Here is a 22,473-nt window from a genome sequence, read left to right on the forward strand (position 1 = left end):
CCTATGCAATATTTTTCTTTACAGCATCGGACTTTCCTTTCGCTTCCAGGCATATCCGCAACTGAGCGTCCTTTCGGCTTTGGCCCAGCCGCTTCATCAGCTCTGAATCTACTTGTACTTGTCCTCCGCTCTTCCTCAGTAGCATGTTGGACGCCTTCCGACCTGAGGGGCTCATCTTCCAGCGTCATAACTTTTATATGCCTGTTGTCTTTGTCCATGGAGTTTTCTTGGCAGGGTTACTGGAGTGGCTTGCCAGTTCCTTCTCCAGGTGGATCACGTTTAGTCAAAACTCTCCACTATGACCTGTCCATCTTGGGTGGCCCTGCATGGCATAGCTCATAGCTTCTCTGAGTTATTCAAGCCCCTTCGCCACGACAAGGCATTGATCCATGAAGGGGGAAACACACGCTAAAGCAGATCAAATGTACAAGAAGAGCAAGAGAGTCTGATAATTGGCCAGGGAAATTAGGCATCAGACTCATGACATGGAAGACAGGAAAATGGAACTTTTAAGTGTGTCATCTTCTTAAAATTGAGCAATAAATGGGACATTTAGAAGTATGTAGGTCATGCTCTCCCCTAACCTAACTGTTTGTTTACCTTTTCCCACATGTGTAATGTAGTAAAACCTTATTACAATGGCTGAAAGTATGTGACTCAGTAATCTATTTGGTAATGGTCTTCCGCTCACTCAGTAAGAGCTTTTTGTGGTCATCAGCAAATGGTACATCTTAATTTTGTATATATCATCTCTGCTGCACCACAACAGTGAAATAAATATCTGACAGACATTACATATTTCCACTCTTAATTAAGCTAGATCTTGTTGCTCAAAATCTTATTAATTCAGAATGTTTTCCTCAAGTTAAAAATGGGAACATTATGAAGGAATGTCAAATAATCAAATAAAATCAATTTGCTGAAAATTTCTTTTATTGTCTAAAGGAAAGCATATGCAATACATTGAGTGCAACTGACACGAAAATCACTTACACTGTCTCACAATGAAAGACTGCAACCCTTAAGCCACCTGCAATTCTCTTACGGATGTTTAAGTGAAGTAAGAGCATAGTGGCATAATGACTGCATATATTGCTAGCTTTGACTGTGTGCTTAAACAGCAACAATTTGTAACATTAATTCCAGATTAATTCCAGGGTATTTACAGTATTTACTTCTGTTTAAAATACTTATATCCTGCTTTTCCTTGAGCAAGGAATCACAGGTGGGAATACAGATGATCTTAATGCACAGGCAGACTCATATAGGAAAAGGAAGTCACATACACTGGTCATAAACTAGTTATAGAGACCCAAATCGAGGCTCTGAACCTGAACCTGTTTTAGCCTGGTACGTTACCACCCTTCAGTCAACAACCTGACCACCATATTCCGAGGAAACTGAAGTTTCTTATCTTCAGATTAACCACAGCACATTGGAAGCAGAGACAGTTTTTAGTCTTCTTTGGACTGCCCACCCTTTCTTCCGAGGAGCATAGGTGGCTGGAATTTAAAGGTTGTGGATTGCTTCCAGCGCACCACAGATTGTGTAACAAAATGTAGCTGGTCAAGGCATAGGTGGTTGAAGAGGCCTTTGCATCTATGGAATACTATAATACAGAACTCTAACAGTTGCAGCGTCTACCTAATTACTTTTTGGAGCTTTGAATTTTTATGTAAGGGCAATTAATTCTTGATGCAGGCTTGGGCACCATAGCATAGCTGCCAAGTCTCCCGCTGAAAAATGCGGGATCAGCAGCGGCGCGGCACCGGAAGTCGCTTCTACGCATGTCTGGACATGCATAGAAGCAACTTCCGGTGCCACGCTACCCATTATGCAGCCATTGTAAAAGTGCCAGTTCTGCAGATTGAAGTGGTTGAATGGGCGTATATGGGATAAAGTGATCCTTTGAGTAAGCTAATCCTTAGCTTTTAAGGGCTTTATATCCTAATAGTAACACCTTGAATTGGGTCTGGTAACAAATCAGCAGCTAGTGCAGGTCTCTGAGCAGAGATGACACATGCTGATAGGGACTTATTCCTTCTCAGCAACCGTACTGTAGCATTCTGGACTAACAGAAGGCTTCCAGACCAAATGCAAGGGAAGCCTAACAAAAAAACACACTGCAGTGATCTAATCTTCAACACAGAAATGTGGCGTTTAAACCAATGTAATGGGATCCAAAAGGTGGTTTCTCTAGAACAATGGAAAGTAGACCCAGGTTGCTGTGTTTCCCACAGCTTCTGCTAAGAGAAAGAGATTGGGGTGGGGAGAGGTTTTCCTTTTTAGAAATGGTGACTGCAGTGTCTGTCGCTGAACTGCCACCAGCAGCCAAATAAAAACCTGAGAGAGGAATGAGAAGAAAGACACGCAAGAGCATAGGGAGTGATATCAGGGTGAGCCAGCTGACCCCAATAACTGTGTTGTGAAATGATATGACTCAAATAAAGGACTTTCAGTACAGATTCTGACAATGAAAAATGGGGCATACATTACTTCAGCTAGGGGAGAAAAAAGCCAGATTCCATAATTGTGTCCTGGCTTTGTTTGGACTTTCAGGGAGACAAATATGCACATGCTTGATTGCATTTTCAATGGGGAGAGGGGAGGGAATTCGCCAAACTATCTTTCAGTTCTTTCTACATTTTCCCACAGTATGAATTAATCACATTTAATAATACTAATTATATACTTTATACATACCAAATTCCTCTATAAACTGTGGAAAAATGTGAAGACATTTCCAAGCCTGGAGCAAGTTTGACAATGAGTCTGTGTATGTGAGTCCATAATTGTTTGCCATGTGTCATAGTCAGACCTAATTATTCTTTGCTGCTTTGCTCATGTGCTTTGCTGGTAATTTACACTTCCAGGAAAATAGCTGAGCAAAACTATGACATGGAAAGACATGGGCCTAAAGTACAAAAATTAAGCCAAGGCCAGTTGCTTCAGTTATTCAGAAACATTTGATGTCCATGACTGACTGTATCAGAGTTTTGGTACTGATGGGCAAGAGACTTTTGGGTTTCATGATACAATCCAAAGCACCAACTTGGTAGAGACTATAAGAAACAGTAACCACAGAAAATGAAGGCCAAGTGTAAGGTGTATGTCAATATAGCCATGGGCCCGAGTTGCTCATTATAAGTCTATTTGTGGAAAGGAACAGAGCATTGTCCGAATGCAGTTCCTGCTCCACCACACAAAACTGTGTGAGGTCTGCAGAAGGTTATAATGCAGAAATGTCTGAAGGGGTGAAAGGTCAAGGTACAAGCAGCTCATGCTTTTGTTCCATTGTGAGGAGCTGGGATGAAGTTGAAAGAGGACACGACTGAGTTTTAACACATCACTCTACATCTGAGGCCACAGCACCAATAGAAGGATTGTGGAGCAAGCAGGCTGAACAGGTGGTAAACCCTCAGATTCTGATGGTGCTATGAGGTCTCAGCACCAACAGTGAAGGGACCTCTTTAGCAGAGAAAGGGATGCCAATGATACCGTACTAGTTTATGAACGTGAAAATGAGCCCTCAGAGACTTGTAGTGCTCATCCTGCAATACCATGGGACATTTCCATGTCCAATGAAGAGGAATCTTATGTTTCCACTAAATAACAGAAGAACCTCCTTCTGGATCAGGCCAATGACCCATCTAGGTCAGCATGATGCTCTTAGAGTGATCAACCAGATGCATGTGGGAAACCTACAAGCAGGATTCTGAGCACAGGAACACTCTCTCATCCTGAGGTTTCCAGCAAGTGGTATTCAGAAGAGCATAACCTACATCAGGCTAGTAGACCCTGACGGAGTTATCCTCCATGAAATTGTCTAATCCAGTGTTTTTCAACCTTTTTGGGGCAAAGGCACACTTGTTTCATGAAAAAAATCACGAGCCACACCACCATTTGAAAATGTTAAAAAATTTAACTCTGTGCCTATATTGACCATATATAAAGTAATTTTTCAATTTTTCCCACGGCACACCAGGCAACATCTCGCGGCACACTAGTGTGCCGCGGAACAGTGGTTGAAGAACACTGGCTCTAATCCTCTTTTAAAGCCATCCAAGTTGGTGGCAATTACTGTCTCTTGTGGGAGCAAGTGCCACAGTTCATACATTGCATGAAGAAGTTTTTTCTCTTCTCTGTCCCGAATCTTCCATTGTTCTGCTTCATCGGCTGTCCACAAGTTCTAGTGTTACAATGCAATGCACAATTTTTAAATTTTCCCCAAATGCTGTAACCTTTCCCCATAGGGGAGTCACTCGACCCCCTTGAGCACTTTGCTCGCTATTTTCTGAATGTTCTCCAACTTTAAAGTACCCCCTTTGAAGTAAGACAACCAAAACTGCACATAGTTTTCCAAATGTAGTTGCACCATAGATTTGCCTAATAGCATTATACAAATTGGCAGTTTTATTTTCAATTCCTTTCATAGGATTCAGCTAGACTGGTAAAGAAAAAGCGATTTATTTGCATTATATATGTGATATAACATCGTGCCACCAGATGGTGATGTGGAGTCCTGTTTTTCTCTACCTGTTTTTCCTGTTTAAATTTACAATGCTTTAAACTGAAATGCTTCTTTGATGTGTCTAGATCCAGCCCATATGATCCCTAGCATGGAATTTGCCTTTCTCACCGCTGCCACCCATGAAACTAAGCAATGATGAGTTCCATGATGGCATCTTCAGTTCATTTTTCCCATCTCCTGACCCATTGGGAACATTAAGGCCTATAGATATGAACCCCTCTGATAGTCGTACTCATTTAAGGCATTTATTTTGGTTTAAGCAGAAGGGGACCCAGTTATGCTAACAACTAACATTATCTAATTGTAAAAAAAAAAAAACCCACCTCAGTTTTTTAAGAACTTTTTAGTACAATACAGGCATGAATGGACAGACCAGTGAGCCTAGTTTTCTTTTGCACTTTTATTATTAGTAATTTTGGCCAAGACTTTTCTTACTCTTGAATCACTACAATGAAGTAAGTGGTGCCTGTGAAAATGCTTCCAGAAGGTTGACATCAATAAATCTCATAGACCTAAGACCTTGAGTGCCTCTGGGCATTACAAACAAGGGACAATAGCATGAGTGCAAGAGCCTTGTGTCCTGTAACATGCACACCTCCCATTTGGGTGACTGCAGGGGAGATGTGCAAGACCCCACCCCTCGCATTACATGGGAAGAGTAAGAAGTGTGCTTCATGAAGCAGTGAGCCACAGAAAACATTTCTTGCAAAATATGGCCATTTTAACACCAGATTCTTCCAAACCCTGTGTGGTAAGTCTGCTTCCTCCGACCTAAGCCTTAGAGCAAACCACCGTAAACCCCCTCAAATGTACACCCCTTCCGAAATAGGCATTCAATTCCTACAAGCCCCAAAGACCTATTGATGGAAAATAAAATAAAAAGGCATTAAAAGCAAAGTAATGTTGTAAGCATCTCTGTCTCTGAGAGATTTACTAATCCCCATGTTACAAACTGATGTGAAAGATTCCTCAGTAGTGAACACACTACTCACTCTGGCATTTGCTGGCCAACAGCAAAAACTGAAAGAGCGAGATAAAATGAGAATTAATTTTACTTTAATGTCCCTGCAGACTTGGTGCTCAAGGCACTGCTATTAAACTACAAGCTTTGCAAGCTTCACATAAGCTACTGCCACTCTCTAAATCCCCAAGTTGATTTTCTGTGTGCCTTGAAAGAAAGGAAAAGGGGAGGGCGGGGAAAAAAAGTTGTGGCTTCCATTAGGAGACATAAATATCAAAATTCAGAACACTTACATTAAGAAGAATGGTTGAAAATGTCTTTTTTAACAAGACACACAGGAGAGTGAAGATGTAATCAAGAAGAGGCAGAATTGAAAGCAGAAGGAAAGGCACAGTTTTTTAAAGAGATGAGTAATAGTGTCAAACAGCTGCTTATTTTATTGGAAGTAAGGATGTAATAAAGCATTGGTTTCCATTCCAGTACATGTTCGTTGCATGCATCACTCTTTCTGTTCCAATGCAGTTTGGTTTCTGACAAAAGCTATGTCTTTCGTCTTGCTGCCCGCTGCTGTGGAATTTTATATACAGTAGTAATTATCTTTTTTCCACACCGTTCATTTTAATGCAAAGGAAAAGCAATGCAAATATGGAGGGAGTCATTAACAATTTCATATTGTTTGCAGACTGAAAACAACAGCAAATATAGATTGTATTAGTTGTATTGGTTGCTGTTCTGCATATACAATCTATAGCCACACGTCAAAAATCTTTTGCTCCCAAAACTTTCAACAAGTGAATTAAGTAACAAAGAATGACTTGTTTTACAGATCAATCCATTGGTGAGCTCACCTAGGACTGGGGTTGGGATAGTGTTGGGAGAAATCACTGCCACCTAAGGAAAACTCTCTGTGCAAATTTTAAGGATTTCCAGGGTTCATTTTATTTTTAGAGGTTCATCTGCGAAAACTATGGAGAAGGGTTGCCAGACTCAATAGAGGGCAGGACTTCTGTGCCTTTAATTGCCCTGCTCTCTTTTGAGTCTGGAAAACTTAAAGAGAAACCAGCAGACCCTTTGTTTAATTTCCAAGCAAAGGGTCTGCAGGGCAATTAAAGGCACAAAAGTCCTATCCTCTATTGAGTCTGGCAACCCTAGCTGTGGTTCAGGGATAGATAACCTCCTTTGTTTGCGAAAGGTCTTGGGTTAAACCCCTGTTATTTTCAGGTGCTGCTCTTTAGTGTTGACAAATATTAAACTAGATGGACAAATGAGTCAACTCAGTGTAAGGCAGTGAGCAGTGGAATCCTATGCATGTCTACTCAGAAGCAAGCCCAGCTGAGTTCAATGTGCCTTACTTTCTGGTAAGTGTGTTGCAGCTTTCTTGTGTTTCTAGGAATGATTTCTTTGAAGGATTCTCCTGACCTATATATGTAGTGTGTGCTGTTAAGAATCAGTAGGATTTCAGTATGCAGCTTGCTTTGGATTTTCACTCCATAGTCTATATAAAGAAAGAAAATTAGACGGGAAAGAAATGGAAAACAGGTACAGGCCAGAGAGGAGGAAGAATCCTCCAGATGGGTTTTGTTATGACGAGCTATAACGAGAAAGCCAACCTAAGCTTAAGGCCAATGATGGAATAGCAAACTTATGGTACCTTCTGAATTAAACACAGCAAGCGTGATCCAAAAAATCTTTCATATAATCTGGAAAGCAAGAGGAGAGGTAGTGAGCTAATCTTTTTATTGTTTATGAAAATGGTACTGAATTGGCAAGAACGAATAAAAGTACATTTTACTTTTCATATATAGACTTGTCCTTATGACGGAGAAACTGAACCTTCTGTAATGGATGATGGGATTTGGCTAAGAAACAACATAGCTCTGCGCTGGGGGCTCTCTGAGATACCCATGGCACTCAATAAAGACTGATGGAAATGCTTTTGGGTGTGGGAGGTTTAGTACACATGTTTCTATCTTTCATCAAAATACATGTAATCAAAGTTTTCTTTTCTTTTCTTTGGAATATCCTGGGAATGATTATGACCCACTACACTACAACAAGGTAGATCTGGAAGCCATTTTCCAAGGCACGCTGCTCTCCCTCCCCACTTTAACAACATTAACTACATTTGGACTGCACATTTGGATACAGAAATCTTTTCCATTCTCCACTTGATTCCTTCCCCCATCTGGCCAAGGGAGATAGAAGTGGCAGGTTGTACATAAGACAAAATTGAGAGTACAGCACTGCCTTGTTGGCCGCCGCTGATCTTTATTGCCACCAAACTGCACCTAAGTTGCAAAAATATCTGTGTGTTTTGATGGTATATTTTGTCTGTCTGCATGCAGTATACGCACACACCAAAAAATATACCATTGAAAATCCACACATTATTTCCCTCAATTTCTGCACAGCCCAACTCAAGCAGGCCCTCACATTGATTCTGCTCTCTCACACCTGGATCCTACCAGGTTACCCTTTGCAAGGACAAAATAGCTGAATTTGGGAAGAGGAAAGGGTGGCCGTCTGTAGAGGGTTCCAGTGAAGATGTGAGAGGCCTGGTGGGCTTTTTCTCCCTTCAGGGAAATGACACGGCGGTGTTTAGGGATTTGGGGGGCGGGTCAGGAGGGATCATGGATTCCCTGTAGTTCACCCATTGACCCCCACTGGCAAACAAATGACACCAAAGTATCCTTCCAGCATCCCTTCTCTGAAGATGAAGGGACTCTCACCTCTATGCTGGCTAATCTATTCCCTTAGGCCCCTTTAGCGGGCCATTTGAACCCTTGAAAACCTTCTTGAAGTTCTTCAAGCACGCAGTAGGTATTGTCAAAGGGCTCATCAGGGAAGTTTCACAGCCCTAATTCCTGGAAATTCAGCTAGCATTCTTAACTCCCCTCCACAATAATGTAAGAATCCCTGAAATGATGTAGATGTGTACATCTACTTTACATTACACCATAGCTGCCAAGTTTTCCCTTTTCTTGCGAGGAAGCCTATTCAGCATAAGGGAAAATCCCTTTAAAAAAGGGATAACTTGGCAGCTATGCATTACACTTGCCTCTACACACCCCACCTGTGCAGGGGCGTAGGGAGGGAGCGATAGGGGCGCTCCACCCCAAGCAGCATGATCCCGAGGGTGCCATCGTGGCTGCTCCCCTGCACACGCTGGGTGCCCTGCCCCTGCAGGCGGTGATCCCCGCCCCCAGAATGCGTGCCACACCCCTACGGGCAGTGCGCCACGCCCCCAGAATGCGTGCCAGCCCCGCCCCAGCCTGCTCTCCTCCCCTGGTGCCAGAGCATGAAGCTCCACCACTGCACCTGTGTAACCAATAATGTGCTGCTTCGCAACACATGGGGCAAACTTTAGTTGGGTTGGTATTTGCCCAGAAAAGCAGTCTAAATATATCACAGAATTCTAGAGCTTGAAGGGACCACGAGGGTCATATAGTCCAACCCCTCACAATGCAGCAATCTTTTGCCCAATGTGGGGCTCGAACCCATCACCCTGAGATTAAGAGTCTCATGCTCTACTGACTGAGCTATCATACATAAGTAAATAGGAAACTTACCCAGGCTTATGAACATCAGAAGCTGCCTTATACCCATGCAGACCATGGGTCCTTCTAGTTTAGTATTGTCTAGATTGACTGACATTATGTCCAAGCACAGCCGCTGACTCAAAAATTCAAATGTGGTTGCTGTGTGTAAGTAAACACATAGAGCAATAGCTTCTCATGTTTTTTTCTCATGCAAAAGCAATATTACTGTACTGTAAGAATTCCTTTAAAACAAACCCTGGTGTTGATTTGATTGATGCCTTTTCTCTACTCTCACTTTCCTAAGAATTTTCAGTACCATCCCAGAACAGAGGGAAACTCTGTCTATACTCCCGGTTCATACTCTTGGACATTGGCTAAGCTAAGATTCACATTATTACTTCCACATTGCTAAAAGACATTGTATTGCCAGTGTGAAGAGAACCAAGCCCTGCAATTTTTTTGTCACTAAATCTTAAAAAGGAAAGTCTGGTTTAAATCTCCGTGTTGGTTGAAAGTACAAATTGGTAAGTGGTAAAGATACATACTGTGTGTTGGGTTTTTCACGACATGCTGTATGCATTTATGCTGTGATGTCTGTGTGGTCTGGTCACTCCATATATTATTGTAGCCACAATAAGAAATGATATATGGTTACTTAATGAAGTGTTATTATGGCACTATATTTAGGTAGGAGGACCTCCTTCAGTCTTTATCTTGGCAGATAAAGGTACTCAGTGCAACTTTACCCTTGGAATTTACATATAGCAACTCATCAATGAATCAGCTTAGGTCTGGAAATCTTGAATTAATAGCCACTGGGTCAGCCTTGTAGACCGTTCATTATTTTGACTTCCTCCTGTCAGATAAATCTTATACTCCAGTGCCCCAGTCCAGCGGGGGGAATATATAGGTGGAAGCAGGCTTCTATGTGCATATTCCCAGTTTTAGAGGAATATTATATATGCACAGGAGGGTTGAGTACATGCCTCCCCAGCCTGATTTAGCAGCTGGGCTCTGCATGCTTAGTCAAATGGAGTGGCGGGAGAGGTAATTGGGTTCTCACCAAGTGGCTGCTTAGGTAAAGAAGACTGAATTACTGGCCCAGTTACTTGTGTTTCCAAGGAAATGATGAACAAAACATTCTTTGCATGCTGCTGCTTTGCCAGGAGTTACAACCAGTTCCACCGCTGATTACCAGGGAAGTTTTATTTACTTGGCAGGGCTGCCAAATGACAAAGAAAAGTGAGTAACCTGTGCTACAGAATCCCCAAGAACCAATGCCAGGACAGTTATTTTGTCATGCTGTGCTTCATGCTGGTGTTTCTGCCACCAAGCCCTATCTACATACCCTTTAGGTGGACACACACACACACACACACACCCTGCTCTATTTTGGATGGTTGGGAAGGGTGAACCTGGCATTCCATCTTCTTGTGCTGACTACAGTCTGATAACCGAGAACTGCCAAACTATGGATAAGTAGTTCCTGGTAGTGAGCTGAAAATTGGACTGTCCAAAGGAGTATACAAACTCAGAGCGGCAGCAAACAACCATGCTGTTTTTGTATATCATGGCCCCAAATGAAAGCACAGATGGGAAATAGTGAAAGGAAAAGGAGGAGAAACATTTGTGTTGTGAGTTGGGTGCCTTAGAAAGAAAGGAAAGGAAATGTGTGTGTATGTTAAGGAGATACTCCTTCCTCAAGGCTGCAACAAATTCCGTGTTCTTTAAGCTACAAAACCTGACATCAACTATTCCACAACAGTGGTTGGAATCTCCACAGAGGTCAGCTTGCAGAAGAAGATTGATATACATATAATAATTTAATATAATAATTTATTAGTGGTTAAGAGCGGTGGACTCGTAATCTGGTGAACCGGGTTTGCGTCCCTGCTCCTCCACATGCAGCTGCTGGGTGACCTTGGGCTAGTCACACTTCTCTGAGGTCTCTCAGCCTCACTCACCTCACAGAGGGTTTGTTGTCGGAGAGGAAGGGAAAGGAGAATGTTAGCCGCTTTGAGACTCCTTCGGGTAGTGATAAAGCGGGATATCAAATCCAAACTCCTCTTCTTCTTAGAGGAAGGGGGGGAATCATAAAGCAATAAATACAGTAGACCTAGTGCTCAGATTTGGGTCTGGCATGACTATCCCTGAATCCTTTGATACAACAATTTGAAAGGGGATAAACCCCACTTCCCATACTACATGGGAGAGTGGAGGGTGAAATTGTGGGATGTGTGCCTAATGGTATGCATATTTCAACCCAGTACCTATCTCCCTCCAGCATCCTTTCAGCTATCATTAGAGGGTCCATCCCTTTCGAAGACTGAAATGTCCTGGGATGGAAGATTGATTTAGGTCAGAGGAAATGCTTTCTCATCCAGTCCCAATTAACTAGTTTAAAAGGACCCTTTAACGTACAAAGGGGCACAACCTCTAACAATGTGAAGATTCCTGGAGAGTAGAAGAAATTGTAGTTGTTTGGGATGCACACCTGGCTGACTTGGAGAGGGTTTATGTCTGTCTTTGTTATGTCAAAGAAAGAGTGTGCAGGGCTAACACCACCTTGAAAGTTGTTATTCTAAAGAAATATGATTTTTGTTCCTTTGTGGCTTGTTTTGCAAAATATGCCCTTCCAGATAGTATTCTGTAAAACTTCTTTGATAAAGGGGGATGGGGATGCTTCTTTCAATAAGAATCAATGACTGTTTTTGGAGCTGTCAAAATAATCAGTACCACTTCCATGCCAATTTCTTCTATAGGCATGTAGGAATACTTTAATAACACATACAATGGATCTTTGGTCCTTTTATATCGTTTAATCTGTTCTCTATAGATTAGAACAATTTCCAAGTATCATTTTTATCTTTTCACCATTTTTGGTGTTTTTTTGAAATAATAATAATAATAAACCCTACACAGACTTTCTTACAATGCCAGCAGCAATGGTTACTCAGATTGTAAATCACATTCAATTTAAATACCATTGATGACATGTTTTAAGCAGATTTCCCCTCAAAATTTGAAGCTATTAGATTGATAAAACCATTTATCCAAATTCACTGCCAGATATATAGTAGAATTGGGATTTCTAAGTCTTTCCCCCCAATTCTTTTTAAAAATATGCTAGTTTAACGTTTCCAGAAACATGCTTTTAATACTTTTACTCTTAAGAGCTTCATACCCATTTACCTGCCAGATTACCTTACCCAACATGTTGTTGTTGTTGTTTAGTCATTTAGTCATGTCCGACTCTTCGTGACCCCATGAACCATAGCACGCCAGGCACTCCTGTCTTCCACTGCCTCCCGCAGTTTGGTCAAACTCATGTTCGTAGCTTCGAGAACACTGTCCAGCCATCTCGTCCTCTGTCGTCCCCTTCTCCTAGTGCCCTCAATCTTTCCCAACATCAGGGTCTTTTCCAGGGAGTCTTCTCTTCTCATGAGGTGGCCAAAGTATTGGAGCTTCAGCTTCACGATCTGTCCTTCCAGTGAGCACTCAGGGCTGATTTCCTTAAGAATGGATAGGTTTGATCTTCTTGCAGTCCATGGGACTCTCAAGAGTCTCCTCCAGCACCATAATTCAAACCCAACATATGCCTGTTGAACCTTTTTGATCCATGGTCTCTTAGGGTGGCAGCACCTACACTTTTGAACTCTCTGCCTATTGACATCACACAGGTACGTACCTTCACTATGTTTTCTAAGGTGCCTCCTAAAAACATTTTTGCTTAGGCAAGCCAACCCAGATATGGAGAAAGCTGGTGTGTGTTTGGATCTGTGTTTAGTTTAAAGTTGATTCTCCCACCCCCGCGTTTTAAATAGTTGCTTTTACTAATAATTTTACTGTCTTCTTTTTGTATGTTGCTTTGTGGTCTTTATTTTTACAGTCAAGCGGTGTATAAATTTCATGAAGTAAATAAAAATGGTTGTATAAATTTCATGAAGTAAATAAAAATGGTTTTTATTAGGTTTTATAGCTCTGCACTGATACTGTACATACGCAGATACACACATGTAGAGAGAGAAGGAAAGGGTGTGTGGGAGAAAGTAATCCTTTTATTCTTTATATTGTTGTGACCTGTTTTTGATGGTGGTGAAATAAAAATCCAGTTATAAACCAAAAAGTATGTAGTGTTATACTTTTATTTATTTTTAAAATGAGAAATAATATATGCTCTGAATTGTGACCTCCATTTGTGAGACGTTTGTTTCCAGTCTTGTACTCGGTATGATAAATGATAATCATGATAATATGCAAATACATTTCCTCCAAAGCACAACATTTTAGTTATACTTCAAGTATCTCTGTTTCTGGATTGTTTTCTTGGAATTTGAAACACTTAACGGACTCAAACCAGTTTTCATCATAGGCAATAAATAAAGCAAATATAATTCATCAACTGCACTGCTTTCAGAACAGAAATTTATAGCCAGAAGCATGATCTAGTTTGGATTTAAATAGATGACGTCATACAAATTGATGCTAGACAATGAATACTGCTAATCTGTTTTTTGGGGGAAATTAAATTAGGAAGTTGGATGATTTAATACCATTTTAAACTTTGGCAATCTAATCATAATTCTGAATGTATTCAGATTTGAATTACATGTCTGTGGTTCAGTAATCATACCAGTAAATTGTTTCACAGGTATTTCAGATTAATGTAGCAACTAGAAATTGTTCACAGTATACATAACAAGGAGTTTAACTAAATAGGGTTACTGTGAAAATGTTACTCTGGGAGATCTCTTTATAAAATAAAATAAAACATTGTACATAATATTATATTTCTGAGCTATTAATTGTTATTGAAGCTGTTGTTGCTCATCTGTATTTTTTTTAAGTAGATCAAAGACAACTTTCAGCTTTAATTTTAGGATTTAGGTGAAATTCACCTAAATTTAGGTAAAATTCAGCTCCCATGAGTAGGTGACCATTTCACTTATTGGGTGTGTGTCTCTAAATAGTTTTTGGGGAGGACAGGTCATTGGCAGTGGCAACAGTCTTCTTTAAAACTTGTTCCCCCTTTGTTGCTGGTGGAGGGTTTGTTTCCCTACTCCACTTCATGATTGTGATGTGGCACTACAAATCCTCCAATAGGGGCTGCATGGTGACATTATTGCATTTTTATTATATATAGAGAGAATGTACAAATGCAATTATGACCCGAACTGGAGTGATCTCTCTCTCTCTCTCTCTCTCTCTCTCTCTCTCTCTCTCTCTCTCTCTCACACACACACACACACACACACACACACACACACACACACACACACACACACCACACATCCCCAATAAACTATCCAATGTATTGTATGCAGATGCTGAACCTCAGTAAGAAAGTTTTTAAGAGTAAATCGGCACTTCTGCACACTATACTATTAATAAAGTCTGATGTTACCCTGACAATAATAAAAAACTTTTTGAGATGAAATTCTAGATTTTTAATTTGCCCTTTGGGCAGCATACATATGAATCTTTACAAGTATTTAGTGATTTGTTTATAGATTTTTTTTACTGGATATCATTTAACAGCAAGACTACAGTACAGTACAGTATAATAATGGAAACAAATCCTATGTATATGTATTCAAAATTCCACCAAATTTGCTCCCAAGTAAGTTTGTATAGATGACAGCCTCACTAACTCTCTTCTTCGTTTTATTCAAGCAATTCTGTGTAAAAATGAGATTTTATGACTAAGACAGATGCATTTGTTTTACTTTTTCAAAATTCTTTGGCTCTAGACAGATGTGCTTTTTAAAAAAACTTTTAAAAATTAAGTCATCATTGTGGCCTTGTTATTCTGACTGCAGGTTTAGCTGACCTGATTGCTACATTACATGGGAGAGCAATAAATAATCTGCAGAGGATTTGTACATGTTCAGTTCAGAATCCCTTTCACTTTACTTACAAATACATTCAGTAATTTTGTACCCTTTCACCCACCTTTCTCAGCTGTTTGTATACAGTTTGAAGAAATTGGTTTGGAGTGGTAAGACTTAAGATCCAGCAGTTGCTGCATTAGATGATTTTAAGCTTTGCTTCATTGTGTTGTCTAATATCAAACAACGCTGGAGGATGTTCTAGAAAGGACAGCAGGGACTGCAATTCAAGGCTGCACATCACAGAGGAAAATTCATCTACTTCGGAATAAGTCAGTGTGGAGACCCGATGTGGTTTGATGCAGGAGCTTGTGGAATCTACTATATGCTGACATCACTGTGTCTGGAAAGGCTTGCATTAAAATAAAGTTTTAAGAAGGTGTCGAAAAGAGTACAGCCAACAGGTAGGGAGTTCCAAAAAGGAGGTGCCAACACAAGGTGGAATGAGTATTACGTGGCACCTGTAGCAGTGCAAGTTCCGCAGGCAGTGTTAGAAACTGAGATATGAAAGCCATGAGATAATGGCACCTTAAACCTAGGTTATGGGCGCTGCAAATGAAAGTCTAGGCTGCTTTTTTATAACAAGAATACAAAGCTGAAAATGAACTGCGGCTAAAATCTTCTCTTCAGTTTCCACATGGTCTAGTCCTCATCTGAAGACTGCAAAAAACAAAGCCATTTATTTCCCCTTAATATTCTTATGAGGGTCCCTTTTCCAGGCCTCAGCGAGTGGCTGGAAGTGGGGAGGCAGAAAAAGGTCTTCCTTTTGTTCCAGCAGTGGCAGTTTTAATCTGAAACCTTAGGCGCAGTACTACTCCCACAGATCAAAAATTGCTCGCATTAAGGAAATTCCCTGTCGCTGAATGTGCCTAGAACCATGGGAGTTTTGAGCGCTGTCCACAGGTCCAAGTGGTTGACATCTATGGGGTAAGGTGATTCTGTGAGTAAACTAGTCCCAAGCCGTTAAGGGCTTTATATACTAAAAGGAACACGTGGAACTAGGCCCGGTAACAAATCAGCAACCGGTGCAGATTTCTGAGTAGAAGTGTTATATGCTGACAGGGTCTCACTCCTGTCAAGAACCATGCTGCAGTGTTCCAGGTCAAGCGCAAGGGAAGCCCCACCTAGAGTGCATTGCAATAATCCAGTGCACCCTATTCCAACCTTAAAGAGGAGTTGCACCACCCCTTGATCATTTTGGTAGCCCTTTCCTGAATATTTCCCAGCACTACAGCATTATTTATGAAGTGAAGCAACCAGAACTGTACGTGCTATTCCAAGTGTGTTCGTACCATACATTTGTATAGCTGCATTATGATAAGAGGTGCACCACTTCAGAAGAATTACCTCCCTCATCTGACCGTCGTCACACAAGGGAAATGTTGTGTGAACTATGTAAGTAGTACTCATGTACAAGAAGGTTTTGGTTGTTGTTTGCACAAGTTTAAGTTGATATAGAATATCAACACTATTTATTTATTTTTTGCTAGATGACTTCTACTTTTTATTAAAGGCTGGTCCAGTGTAGCAATAAGAAGTGCAAGCCAGAATCTCACTGGTTCAACACTAATCTCACCAGTGGTCAGTCTGGGATTTTTTTAGGGGGTCAGGTTGGGAATTCAATAGACCCCTCCTCACTCAGTCAGCCATTGAGCATGATGATCAACCATGCTCTCCCTCTGCATTTGGTCCCAGTCACCACCACTATTCAGAGGTCAGATGAGTGAGCTTGAAGGGGCAGATGCTCAATTCATTGCTTGCTGTTGCGCTCCTTGCATGCCAGGGAGACAGAATGGGTGAGTAGGGGGCAATGGCAAGAGGTCCATGGGGTCTGCGTTGGTCTGCAGTGGGTCCTCTTCTCAGGCTTGGGTCTTGGCAGGTGTCCAGCTATGCCAGCCTCTGTATTTTGGCTATGAACCCACTAAGTACGTTTTCTAAGCCACTCCCTCTCAGTCTCTCATGCACAGTATGGAAATAGTAATAGCTGTGTCACTAAATTGTTGATTCATTTCTGTAATATATATGGATTGCTTTGAACCCTTGAAATGCACCATATAAATGCTAATTATTAAGTACTGTTGCTATTAGGTTACATTCCCCGATTTCTTTATTGTTATTCTCTCTAGGTCTGTTAAATTGATCGCACTTTGTGATCATGTCACCGTCTGTCTTGGGGTTGTCCCAATGCAAATAATAATTTTGTTGTTTATTAGGCTAATATGTTTTAGACACAACGTACTGTGCTGTCTCTGGAATCACCTTGTTAAGGTTGTATTAAAGGCTGACCTCTATTGACAAGATTGAATTGAAGTCATTTACTCTTAGAGCTTAGCTGCTCCGAGTATCTGTGTTGTCAGCAAATAAGGCTTTTAGCACCTTTCCCTGGGGCATTATCTCAAATGTGGTGTCAGAGAGCCAGATAGATTCGCTGTCCATTTTTAAAAAACCCAGTTTTTATTTTTAATTTTCCTTCTACCACCTTTCAGTTGTCACACACACTTTCCCTCTCGAAATCAATTGCAGATGTTCACAAGAGAAAATGCTGTACAACATGACTTCTGTCTAAAAAAAAAGCTTTCCTTAATCTCTCCACTAGGGATTTTCCCAGCGTTATCGTATAAGTATTAGTGAACATAGTCTGTTTCTGGCTGAGGATACAAATTATACCCTGGTGAGGAAAAATAATAATAATGGGGGGCAAACTCACCCCCATCCTGAACCACCTCACAAATTTTGTTATTAGCATACAGTGGTACCTCTGGTTAAGAACTTAATTCATTCTGGAGGTCCGTTCTTAACCTGAAACTGTTCTTAACCTGAGGTACCACTTTAGCTAATGGGGCCTCCTCCTGCTGCTGCTGTGTGATTTCTGTTCTCATTCTGAAGCAAAGTTCTTAACCTGAGGTACTATTTCTGGGTTAGCGGAGTCTGTAACCTGAAGCGTCTGTAACCTGAAGCGTCTGTAACCCAAGGTACCACTGTACACTCTAGCCAAGGAGATAGGAGATTGGATATGTTAACTTTTCTTCTCCTTTAGCTATGATGTTTCCCTTCCAACTTACTTGCACTGCTCTTTTCCTCTGTGTGAGAGAGCAAGGGGGGAAAGTATGTGAAACAAGGAAATGGACACCCAGGAAATGGGAAATAAAGAGAATGTGTTCATATGAAGCATGACTTTGTTGGAGGAATGGGGAGGAAAAGGAGGAGGGAGAGGAAAGTCAACCAAGTAATAAAATTCTCCAGTGTGACATTGCACCTTTTGTGTCAGTAGTCACTATCTCTGAAAGAAGGCTGTTGAAAGAGGCTGGATGGAGTTCAGCACCTGAATATTTATATATAAGCCCCTGGAAAGGGAGAGAGGGAGAGGGAGAGGGAGAGGGAGAGATATGTTATCTTGAAAAATAAGATGATAATAAAAATGATTACACAATAAATAGAAAAGTGGTACTTGGGAAAAGATTGCTAATGGATCAATGCCAAGTTGAATGTAAGTAATATTGTGCAGACTTCCCTCCTGTAAACATCAAAATATGGTTTGGATGCAAAGTGCTGTTATATAGCAAAGGAAAAGCAAATAAATGTGCATGAATAAAATGATAGAACTGAGCAGGAATCCCTACTCCTTTAGAAGGTTCTGGGATGTAATGTGCTTTACCCAAAGTTCTGCACTCAGGTTTATTAATGGAAGTTCTGTTATGCTGGATGTCTCTAGGGCACTGAGAAGCTCCAGTGACACACAGCTTATGCAGGACTGTTCCCTTTGAATGAAAGTCACAAGAAGCTTATTGACATTTTGTAACGTGTGTTAATATGTATTATGTATTAGATGTGTATACAGTGGTACCTCGACTTACGAACGACTCAACAATCAAAATGTTTGACTTACAAATGGGGCAAATGGCCGCACACTTACGAATTTCTCGACATCCGAACGGAAACCGCAGTGGTTTTAGATAGGGTTTTTTCGACTTACGAATTTTTAGATGGGGTTGCTTCGACTTACAAATTTTTCCGTTTCCAATGCATTCCTATGGGGAATCGCGTTTCCAATGGCGCTTTTCGCCTTACGAATTTTTCAACCTACAAAGGTGCCTTTGGAACGGATTAAATTCGTAAGTCGAGGCACCACTGTATTACAAGTATACCGACTGAACATAGGTGGAAACATAGCTTAAACACCCCAAATCTACTGCCTCACATCAAGTCTCCAGAGAGAGGCAGTTCCCAAATATTATAGGGTCCAGGGTGGCTGAGTCTCCTCTTTCATACTGGGCTGCCCTCTGTACCCACCTTCAGGTGCGTGTTTGTGTGTGTGTGTGTGTGTGTGTGTGTGTGTGTGTGTGTAACAGAGAAAAGTAGATTAGGTAGATTGGCGCCTCAGCCTCTCCCCCTCTCAGCAAATGGTATAGGCATCATGGACTTCCTCCAAATGCAGATAATGAGGCTTTATGAGGGAAGGCAGAAAACTTGTTTTGGTTAATCTCTTCATTCCACACTTCCTGCAAACTAGTGACTGCTAGAGTGTTAAGGGGTTCAACTGGTCAGAATAATATAATACCAATTCTGAAAGACTTAACATCAGGTGCCAGTATGCTTTGAGGCCATTTTCAAGGTGCTAGTAATGACCCTGAACATCCTGGGACCTTCTACTCGAAGGACCACCTCTGCCTGTACCGGGCTGCCCATGCACCAAGAACTTCAGAGGAAGCCCTTTTGGCTGTATGATGACATGGGGAAAAGGCATTCTGGGTGGCACCTCAAGTTGTGAAACACCCTCTCATTAGTCAATTTTTTTTATAAAAAAAAAAAAATTCCAGTAGCACCTTAGAGACCAACTAAGTTTGTCATTGGTATGAGCTTTCGTGTGCATGCACACTTTTTCAGATACACTGAAATTGAAGTCTCCAGACCCTTATATATAGTATGAGGGTGGGGAGGGGTATTCTCAGGTGGGAATGGGTTTTTGACTGATAGGTGTGGAAACTTGTTGATGACTGTTAACGACTGCAATTTGTCTTACAATTAGCCAGACCAACACGGCTACCTAACTGTAACCTCTCATTAGTGATACACTTGGCACGTACTATTCTCTTATTTCTGCACCAAGCGAAAACCTATTTGTTTCCTTGAACATTTGCAGGGTATTAGCTTTAGGTTGTAGCCTGCTCTGTGCTTTAACGATCTGTATTTTAAGGATTAGTTAGTAATATTTTCATTTTATCTGGTATTGTTATTAAGTGGATCCCCCCCCCCAATTGTGATTGTTGAATTTGGGTGGATTTTAATCTGTAACTTGTTCTGAGATCAGTCACAATGAAGGGTGGGTTAGAAATATATATGTATTTTGTTTCCATTCACAGACACTGAGGTTACATCATCCTCAGCTGGGGGAGGGAAAGTCATGCACCCTTTTAGAATTAACGAAAATCCAGCTTATCTAGTTTAATTACCAGAAATCTCCCTAGCCCCCCTGCTCCACCCACAAAATTACCTGGAAACTTTGCCACAAGTGATTAAGGGAGTCTCCAGCAGCATGTCTGGCTCCATTAAACTCTCCTGTCATAATTCCCCAATCTTAAAACACTATAGTATTCTGGCCACATGAAGCAACAGTGCTATTCAGCTTGGCAAATGAGAGACAGTTCAAGTGTGTAAGAAGAGGAAATGTTACAGGGGCCATGTATGATTAGCTAGGGGAGGATATTAAGGATGAGAAAGATCACCGTGTACATATATTTCAGTGGCTGCCACAGAGAGCTAGAGATTTTTAAAAATGCTATTCATTATTATACATCTACAGGACACGAAGCATTGGATTTGAAAAGCAGGAAAGTGGCTTCATTTTATTTATTAAGTGAAATACTTTGCTTAATATTCATTCATTTAGCGTCCATTCATTCAGTTTATATAACACACTTGCAGTGACAAATGCTCAAGTGTTCCTGGGATAGGTTACACTAAAAAATAAAATAGTTTTTTAAAAAAGTGTGAAACAACAACAACAACAACAACCCAACGTCACGAAATGGGTGAAACAGTAGAATGATACAAGAATAGTATTGGCTCCTAGTTTTGGAGGGCCTTTAAGCAAGACACCCTCAATCTGAGCCGGCCCACCCCTGAGGCAAGGTGGCAGGAGCCATAGGTGCAGCCGATCCAGCCTTCAGCGGCAGTGGCGGCTGCTACATGCTCCTTGGAGACTCTGTGTATCGCCTCCTTGGCACTCCATACTCCCATGCTACCTCTACAGTGGCTTCTTGGGAATAGGAGGCATTGCAGGTCAAGGGGACTCTTGTCAGTAGGTCTCTCCTGGAGTCAACACTTCATACCAGTCCTGTGTAGGATGATTTTTAAAATAAATAAATAAAAATTGTGCATTTTGTGGGTATTCTAGATGCCATCACAATCTATAACTACTACCCGTGTTGCATTTTGGTGTGAGGTTCTGCCCACCTGGTTACTGTGCCAGGGGAAAGGTGAAAAACCCCAAATGGGCAGGGTATAAATAATAAATTGTTGTTGTTGTTGTTGTTGTTGTTGAGATCCTCATTAGTAAAGGCGAAAGATTTATACGATCTGAAGAGAAACCAGAGTAATTTATGCTAACAGTACTAAACAATATTATAGTTGGATCTGTTGGTTATTTTTTCTATTGTGAAAGATTATCAAATAATAATACAAAACTGAAACAATAGTATAGTAGCAAAAACAGTTAACGGGTCTTCTAACGTTATATTTTCTTCATTATTTTATTTCAAATCCCCTATGAGTGAAAGATAACTGAGAGGTTAGTTTGCTCTGTATAGAGTTTGATAGAATTCTTGTTTGACCTAGGTCACACACAAAAAATCATCATTTTTTTAAAAAAAATCTAAATTTCTTTTGCTTATCTTTTATTTAATGTCTGAAGAAAGGCTAAAGCCTATGCAGAAATCTGCAAATCTCTCTCCTTCAAATGCCATATCAGGGTATATACGCCTGTAGTAAAGAGGAAGGTAATTACACCACAAAAGGAACTCCCTTGGCTAAAAAATAATTGTAGGGCCAATCATTAAAAGAACGAATGCTTATACTTCAAAAATTGTTATTCAATACAAGTTAGGTTTAAATATAAAAGATGGATGTGCTTGTTGTACTGATGCTGAGCAAGTTGTGTGCTATTCCTTCGGCACCCGCATTCAACTAGGTGCCATCTTTATGTGCAGTTGTGGATTGAACGTTAAATATTGAGCTCACAGAGCCAGTCTACACCTTGTTGTTGTTGGCGTGCAGCAATCATTTGTTCTGATGTAATTGTGAAACACTTGGTTTGGCTATGGGCTGTATGTTCAACATGTGAGATGATAAATATGATTGTGCCGTAGCCATTAGGTAAAAGCTGTGGCACAGAAAGGAGTTGATGGCTACAAGTCATGATGTTTATATGCAAACACCCCCCTCCGATCATAAGCATTATACTTTTGGGGGCCAACGATGCAAGAGGTTTATTGTCTTTGTGTGCTGCTAGTGGGCTTCCCAAGAGGAACCTGATTGGGCACTGTTAGGAAATGGAGT

At 40.9% G+C, this 22,473-nt stretch overlaps 1 protein-coding gene across 8 annotated transcripts in view; it reads left to right on the forward strand.

The window, feature by feature from the left end:
* The window catches only part of CACNA2D3 (calcium voltage-gated channel auxiliary subunit alpha2delta 3), a 503,883-nt gene that overhangs the window by 196,470 nt on the left and 284,940 nt on the right, over window positions 1-22,473 (forward strand). The gene's annotated exons all lie outside the window — the stretch shown is intronic.

This window comes from Zootoca vivipara, chromosome 2 (genome assembly GCF_965207765.1).
Source record: "Zootoca vivipara chromosome 2, rZooViv2.hap1.1, whole genome shotgun sequence".
Taxonomy (NCBI): domain Eukaryota; kingdom Metazoa; phylum Chordata; class Lepidosauria; order Squamata; family Lacertidae; genus Zootoca; species Zootoca vivipara.